The 7,500-nt window shown below is 48.8% G+C and overlaps 9 non-coding genes across 9 annotated transcripts in view; all 9 read left to right on the forward strand.

Moving 5' to 3' along the window:
* Positions 1-356: 356 nt before the first annotated feature.
* On the forward strand, positions 357-438 carry trnas-aga (transfer RNA serine (anticodon AGA)). Its single transcript has one exon. It is a non-coding gene; the product is annotated as a tRNA-Ser (tRNA).
* Positions 439-1,281: 843 nt separating this feature from the next.
* trnai-aau (transfer RNA isoleucine (anticodon AAU)) lies at positions 1,282-1,355 on the forward strand. The gene has a single exon. It is a non-coding gene; the product is annotated as a tRNA-Ile (tRNA).
* A 1,270-nt stretch (positions 1,356-2,625) lies between these two features.
* trnas-aga (transfer RNA serine (anticodon AGA)) lies at positions 2,626-2,707 on the forward strand. Its single transcript has one exon. It is a non-coding gene; the product is annotated as a tRNA-Ser (tRNA).
* Positions 2,708-3,550: 843 nt separating this feature from the next.
* trnai-aau (transfer RNA isoleucine (anticodon AAU)) lies at positions 3,551-3,624 on the forward strand. The gene has a single exon. It is a non-coding gene; the product is annotated as a tRNA-Ile (tRNA).
* Positions 3,625-4,895: 1,271 nt separating this feature from the next.
* trnas-aga (transfer RNA serine (anticodon AGA)) lies at positions 4,896-4,977 on the forward strand. Its single transcript has one exon. It is a non-coding gene; the product is annotated as a tRNA-Ser (tRNA).
* A 213-nt stretch (positions 4,978-5,190) lies between these two features.
* trnag-gcc (transfer RNA glycine (anticodon GCC)) lies at positions 5,191-5,261 on the forward strand. The gene has a single exon. It is a non-coding gene; the product is annotated as a tRNA-Gly (tRNA).
* A 559-nt stretch (positions 5,262-5,820) lies between these two features.
* On the forward strand, positions 5,821-5,894 carry trnai-aau (transfer RNA isoleucine (anticodon AAU)). Its single transcript has one exon. It is a non-coding gene; the product is annotated as a tRNA-Ile (tRNA).
* Positions 5,895-7,164: 1,270 nt separating this feature from the next.
* trnas-aga (transfer RNA serine (anticodon AGA)) lies at positions 7,165-7,246 on the forward strand. The gene has a single exon. It is a non-coding gene; the product is annotated as a tRNA-Ser (tRNA).
* Positions 7,247-7,459: 213 nt separating this feature from the next.
* The window catches only part of trnag-gcc (transfer RNA glycine (anticodon GCC)), a 71-nt gene continuing 30 nt past the window's right edge, over positions 7,460-7,500 (forward strand). Inside the window, exon 1 of the tRNA in view lies at positions 7,460-7,500. This exon is cut by the window's right edge and continues 30 nt beyond it. This is a non-coding gene — a tRNA (tRNA-Gly).

A 7,500-nucleotide genomic window follows, 5' to 3' on the forward strand; every position in this document is an offset into this window, starting at 1 on the left:
TTTTGCTTTCCATCGCATTGGTAAGAGCGTAAATAAAAAGGCGATTCCTGCGTCTACCACTAATGTAAGAGCTATTTCAAGTGCGACGTGGTGCGGCTTTTCAAATGCTTGTGGGCATTTCTCTGTTGTTGATTCTTTTTTTGTGTGTAACAAAGTGGCATTTTCATGTCCGGACGGGGAGACTTTATCATTCCGACATGAAGCCACCCTTAAGTCCTCTGAGGCGTGTCTGTCTGCAAGGCTTGTATTTTGGAAATGTTTGTTTGAAACGGAGAACGACTTTGAAATAGGCTTCCGCCGGCGCCTCGCGATCCAGGTAAGATTGTAGCAAGAACGCAGCGGCAGTGGGGCTTGCTGTAGTCGTGGCCGAGTGGTTAAGGCGATGGACTAGAAATCCATTGGGGTCTCCCCGCGCAGGTTCGAATCCTGCCGACTACGTTATCCGCCTCCAGTCGGTGTGTTTCGGCGCAAGCAAAGAAGCGCGCCTCTTTGCTGTTCCTGGTGGTTTTAAAACGCCCAATCGCTTGTACCCGCTGCCTTGGAAATAAGTTCTTCAGCGTCCGCGAATGGCATTTTGCAGCTGGAAGCAGATGTCGACGCGTTTTGCACAGAGCACCAAAAAAGCGTCTTTTTTGAAGGCCCAGGCACTGAGCATTGGTGGTTCAGTGGTAGAAATCTCGCCTGCCACGCGGGAGGCTCGGGTTTGATTCCCGGCCAATGCAGTGGCTTTTGCAGCGAGCGGCTCCATCACTTGCATCCCCTTGCAACTCGCAACTCAAAAAACCCACTGAAGCTAAGCAGGTGTGAGCCAGGTCAGTACCCGGATGAGGGTGAGCTACAGGGGAAAACAAAGCTTCCAGCTGGAAGCGGTGTTAATGGTGCCGGCGGTGGGGCGCTCACCCTGAGGTCTGTGCGGGTCCCAATGCCCCAGTATAGTGACGGAGATGCTGTGTTGTAAAAGGGCGCTGTCTTTTGGATGAGATGTAAAACCGAGGTCACAGCGCTCTGTGGTCATTCAAAATGACCACCAAAACCTTTGACAAAAGCTCTTGGTAATTGATGGTCTTCAATAATGCTTCTCCTTTAGGTACATTTTAAATCAGCTGAAAAATGCTGTGAAATGGGGGGGCACTTCAGGCCAGTGTAGGATTTGGGTTACAAGAACCATGAAACTGCACGAGAAAGCCCGTACACTGAATTACACGGCTTTCTATTCAAAGGAGGACAAAAGAAATTCCCTGAGTTCGATTTTTTGCAGCACAGAGAGGAGCACTGTTGTGAGGCCGGTTAGCTCAGTTGGTTCGAGCGTGGTGCTAATAATGCCAAGGTCACGGGTTCGAACCCCGTACTGGCCAGGTCCTTTTCTCCTCTCTTACCAAAGCTGTTAGGTTCCTTTCCGTGGTGAGAGGGGTTGTCATGCAACGCTGCCACATAGTGCCGACAGACAAGAGTGTTGCGGGAGAAGAGAAAAGTGTTTGAAGATTTAAGAGTGTCTTAGGTGGAGCCAAAATCAAGTGTCACAAATACAAGTGGGAGGATTTCCAATGTTTAATATGGTAAAAATAAGCGGAAGTTATCTGCCAGTCCGGCACAGTCTGCCATGCTTTTGTCATATACTGTAAAGTGGTGTCGAACTGGGTGTCGAACTGGAGCCTCACCATTTGCATATGTGAGGCTCCAGTTATACGTCGAGTGTCACATTAAATGACAAAAATGAAGAGAGTTAAAGCAGCTGGAGAGGTTTTCTTACAACTTTTGAGCTGACACAGTTTTGGAAAATGTTTCCTTCACGCTGCACTGTACAACATAGGCAGCCAAGAGTCTCCAAAACAAAACAGAATTGACAGATAGGAGAAAATTCCCACTCGTCCTGAAGTTCCCAAAATCCAGCACTGAGCGTAAACAAAGTGTCTAAGTAGCGTGGGAATGCTAACCCTAACCCTAGCTGGAGTTTGAGCAATCCAGCACTGAGCGTAAAAAGATGAGTCAAAGTAACGTCTAATCGGATTAGTTTCCTTAGAGCTGGTTCAGAGTCTGCTCAAGAGTTTACCTTTCACACATGCGCAAAGAAGAATGTTGGGGGTGCACGCTTCAAGGCGCCTTACAGCTGTAGGGAGTGATTCGAGACGATTCGTGGCGTGTGCTCGTTCCCATATACCGTACGCCCCGGGGTGCAGTGCTAGGATGATGTACAATACCGCTTGGGCACGTAACGGCGTTATACGCAAGGTTTTCGTTTGTTCGTTTTGTTTTGCTCTGCTTTGCTTTGTTTTGCTTTCCATCGCGTTGGTAAGAGCGTAAATAAAAAGGCGATTCCTGCGTCTACCACTAATGTAAGAGCTATTTCAAGTGCGACGTGGTGCGGCTTTTCAAATGCTTGTGGGCATTTCTCTGTTGTTGATTCTTTTTTTGTGTGTAACAAAGTGGCATTTTCATGTCCGGACGGGGAGACTTTATCATTCCGACATGAAGCCACCCTTAAGTCCTCTGAGGCGTGTCTGTCTGCAAGGCTTGTATTTTGGAAATGTTTGTTTGAAACGGAGAACGACTTTGAAATAGGCTTCCGCCGGCGCCTCGCGATCCAGGTAAGATTGTAGCAAGAACGCAGCGGCAGTGGGGCTTGCTGTAGTCGTGGCCGAGTGGTTAAGGCGATGGACTAGAAATCCATTGGGGTCTCCCCGCGCAGGTTCGAATCCTGCCGACTACGTTATCCGCCTCCAGTCGGTGTGTTTCGGCGCAAGCAAAGAAGCGCGCCTCTTTGCTGTTCCTGGTGGTTTTAAAACGCCCAATCGCTTGTACCCGCTGCCTTGGAAATAAGTTCTTCAGCGTCCGCGAATGGCATTTTGCAGCTGGAAGCAGATGTCGACGCGTTTTGCACAGAGCACCAAAAAAGCGTCTTTTTTGAAGGCCCAGGCACTGAGCATTGGTGGTTCAGTGGTAGAAATCTCGCCTGCCACGCGGGAGGCTCGGGTTCGATTCCCGGCCAATGCAATGGCTTTTGCAGCGAGCGGCTCCATCACTTGCATCCCCTTGCAACTCGCAACTCAAAAAACCCACTGAAGCTAAGCAGGTGTGAGCCAGGTCAGTACCCGGATGAGGGTGAGCTACAGGGGAAAACAAAGCTTCCAGCTGGAAGCGGTGTTAATGGTGCCGGCGGTGGGGCGCTCACCCTGAGGTCTGTGCGGGTCCCAATGCCCCAGTATAGTGACGGAGATGCTGTGTTGTAAAAGGGCGCTGTCTTTTGGATGAGATGTAAAACCGAGGTCACAGCGCTCTGTGGTCATTCAAAATGACCACCAAAACCTTTGACAAAAGCTCTTGGTAATTGATGGTCTTCAATAATGCTTCTCCTTTAGGTACATTTTAAATCAGCTGAAAAATGCTGTGAAATGGGGGGGCACTTCAGGCCAGTGTAGGATTTGGGTTACAAGAACCATGAAACTGCACGAGAAAGCCCGTACACTGAATTACACGGCTTTCTATTCAAAGGAGGACAAAAGAAATTCCCTGAGTTCGATTTTTTGCAGCACAGAGAGGAGCACTGTTGTGAGGCCGGTTAGCTCAGTTGGTTCGAGCGTGGTGCTAATAACGCCAAGGTCACGGGTTCGAGCCCCGTACTGGCCAGGTCCTTTTCTCCTCTCTTACCAAAGCTGTTAGGTTCCTTTCCGTGGTGAGAGGGGTTGTCATGCAACGCTGCCACATAGTGCCGACAGACAAGAGTGTTGCGGGAGAAGAGAAAAGTGTTTGAAGATTTAAGAGTGTCTTAGGTGGAGCCAAAATCAAGTGTCACAAATACAAGTGGGAGGATTTCCAATGTTTAATATGGTAAAAATAAGCGGAAGTTATCTGCCGGTCCGGCACAGTCTGCCATGCTTTTGTCATATACTGTAAAGTGGTGTCGAACTGGGTGTCGAACTGGAGCCTCACCATTTGCATATGGGAAGGCTCCAGTTATACGTCGAGTGTCACATTAAATGACAAAAATGAAGAGAGTTAAAGCAGCTGGAGAGGTTTTCTTACAACTTTTGAGCTGACACAGTTTTGGAAAATGTTTCCTTCACGCTGCACTGTACAACATAGGCAGCCAAGAGTCTCCAAAACAAAACAGAATTGACAGATAGGAGAAAATTCCCACTCGTCCTGAAGTTCCCAAAATCCAGCACTGAGCGTAAACAAAGTGTCTAAGTAGCGTGGGAATGCTAACCCTAACCCTAGCTGGAGTTTGAGCAATCCAGCACTGAGCGTAAAAAGATGAGTCAAAGTAACGTCTAATCGGATTAGTTTCCTTAGAGCTGGTTCAGAGTCTGCTCAAGAGTTTACCTTTCACACATGCGCAAAGAAGAATGTTGGGGGTGCACGCTTCAAGGCGCCTTACAGCTGTAGGGAGTGATTCGAGACGATTCGTGGCGTGTGCTCGTTCCCATATACCGTACGCCCCGGGGTGCAGTGCTAGGATGATGTATAATACCGCTTGGGCACGTAACGGCGTTATATGCAAGGTTTTCGTTTGTTCGTTTTGTTTTGCTCTGCTTTGCTTTGTTTTGCTTTCCATCGCGTTGGTAAGAGCGTAAATAAAAAGGCGATTCCTGCGTCTACCACTAATGTAAGAGCTATTTCAAGTGCGACGTGGTGCGGCTTTTCAAATGCTTGTGGGCATTTCTCTGTTGTTGATTCTTTTTTTGTGTGTAACAAAGTGGCATTTTCATGTCCGGACGGGGAGACTTTATCATTCCGACATGAAGCCACCCTTAAGTCCTCTGAGGCGTGTCTGTCTGCAAGGCTTGTATTTTGGAAATGTTTGTTTGAAACGGAGAACGACTTTGAAATAGGCTTCCGCCGGCGCCTCGCGATCCAGGTAAGATTGTAGCAAGAACGCAGCGGCAGTGGGGCTTGCTGTAGTCGTGGCCGAGTGGTTAAGGCGATGGACTAGAAATCCATTGGGGTCTCCCTGCGCAGGTTCGAATCCTGCCGACTACGTTATCCGCCTCCAGTCGGTGTGTTTCGGCGCAAGCAAAGAAGCGCGCCTCTTTGCTGTTCCTGGTGGTTTTAAAACGCCCAATCGCTTGTACCCGCTGCCTTGGAAATAAGTTCTTCAGCGTCCGCGAATGGCATTTTGCAGCTGGAAGCAGATGTCGACGCGTTTTGCACAGAGCACCAAAAAAGCGTCTTTTTTGAAGGCCCAGGCACTGAGCATTGGTGGTTCAGTGGTAGAATTCTCGCCTGCCACGCGGGAGGCTCGGGTTCGATTCCCGGCCAATGCAGTGGCTTTTGCAGCGAGCGGCTCCATCACTTGCATCCCCTTGCAACTCGCAACTCAAAAAACCCACTGAAGCTAAGCAGGTGTGAGCCAGGTCAGTACCCGGATGAGGGTGAGCTACAGGGGAAAACAAAGCTTCCAGCTGGAAGCGGTGTTAATGGTGCCGGCGGTGGGGCGCTCACCCTGAGGTCTGTGCGGGTCCCAATGCCCCAGTATAGTGACGGAGATGCTGTGTTGTAAAAGGGCGCTGTCTTTTGGATGAGATGTAAAACCGAGGTCACAGCGCTCTGTGGTCATTCAAAATGACCACCAAAACCTTTGACAAAAGCTCTTGGTAATTGATGGTCTTCAATAATGCTTCTCCTTTAGGTACATTTTAAATCAGCTGAAAAATGCTGTGAAATGGGGGGGCACTTCAGGCCAGTGTAGGATTTGGGTTACAAGAACCATGAAACTGCACGAGAAAGCCCGTACACTGAATTACACGGCTTTCTATTCAAAGGAGGACAAAAGAAATTCCCTGAGTTCGATTTTTTGCAGCACAGAGAGGAGCACTGTTGTGAGGCCGGTTAGCTCAGTTGGTTCGAGCGTGGTGCTAATAACGCCAAGGTCACGGGTTTGAGTCCCGTACTGGCCAGGTCCTTTTCTCCTCTCTTACCAAAGCTGTTAGGTTCCTTTCCGTGGTGAGAGGGGTTGTCATGCAACGCTGCCACATAGTGCCGACAGACAAGAGTGTTGCGGGAGAAGAGAAAAGTGTTTGAAGATTTAAGAGTGTCTTAGGTGGAGCCAAAATCAAGTGTCACAAATACAAGTGGGAGGATTTCCAATGTTTAATATGGTAAAAATAAGCGGAAGTTATCTGCCGGTCCGGCACAGTCTGCCATGCTTTTGTCATATACTGTAAAGTGGTGTCGAACTGGGTGTCGAACTGGAGCCTCACCATTTGCATATGTGAGGCTCCAGTTATACATCGAGTGTCACATTAAATGACAAAAATGAAGAGAGTTAAAGCAGCTGGAGAGGTTTTCTTACAACTTTTGAGCTGACACAGTTTTGGAAAATGTTTCCTTCACGCTGCACTGTACAACATAGGCAGCCAAGAGTCTCCAAAACAAAACAGAATTGACAGATAGGAGAAAATTCCCACTCATCCTGAAGTTCCCAAAATCCAGCACTGAGCGTAAACAAAGTGTCTAAGTAGCGTGGGAATGCTAACCCTAACCCTAGCTGGAGTTTGAGCAATCCAGCACTGAGCGTAAAAAGATGAGTCAAAGTAACGTCTAATCGGATTAGTTTCCTTAGAGCTGGTTCAGAGTCTGCTCAAGAGTTTACCTTTCACACATGCGCAAAGAAGAATGTTGGGGGTGCACGCTTCAAGGCGCCTTACAGCTGTAGGGAGTGATTCGAGACGATTCGTGGCGTGTGCTCGTTCCCATATACCGTACGCCCCGGGGTGCAGTGCTAGGATGATGTACAATACCGCTTGGGCACGTAACGGCGTTATACGCAAGGTTTTCGTTTGTTCGTTTTGTTTTGCTCTGCTTTGCTTTGTTTTGCTTTCCATCGCATTGGTAAGAGCGTAAATAAAAAGGCGATTCCTGCGTCTACCACTAATGTAAGAGCTATTTCAAGTGCGACGTGGTGCGGCTTTTCAAATGCTTGTGGGCATTTCTCTGTTGTTGATTCTTTTTTTGTGTGTAACAAAGTGGCATTTTCATGTCCGGACGGGGAGACTTTATCATTCCGACATGAAGCCACCCTTAAGTCCTCTGAGGCGTGTCTGTCTGCAAGGCTTGTATTTTGGAAATGTTTGTTTGAAACGGAGAACGACTTTGAAATAGGCTTCCGCCGGCGCCTCGCGATCCAGGTAAGATTGTAGCAAGAACGCAGCGGCAGTGGGGCTTGCTGTAGTCGTGGCCGAGTGGTTAAGGCGATGGACTAGAAATCCATTGGGGTCTCCCCGCGCAGGTTCGAATCCTGCCGACTACGTTATCCGCCTCCAGTCGGTGTGTTTCGGCGCAAGCAAAGAAGCGCGCCTCTTTGCTGTTCCTGGTGGTTTTAAAACGCCCAATCGCTTGTACCCGCTGCCTTGGAAATAAGTTCTTCAGCGTCCGCGAATGGCATTTTGCAGCTGGAAGCAGATGTCGACGCGTTTTGCACAGAGCACCAAAAAAGCGTCTTTTTTGAAGGCCCAGGCACTGAGCATTGGTGGTTCAGTGGTAGAATTCTCGCCTGCCACGCGG

Source organism: Lepisosteus oculatus, unplaced genomic scaffold (genome assembly GCF_040954835.1).
Source record: "Lepisosteus oculatus isolate fLepOcu1 unplaced genomic scaffold, fLepOcu1.hap2 HAP2_SCAFFOLD_40, whole genome shotgun sequence".
In the NCBI taxonomy this organism is placed as follows: Eukaryota; Metazoa; Chordata; class Actinopteri; order Semionotiformes; family Lepisosteidae; genus Lepisosteus; species Lepisosteus oculatus.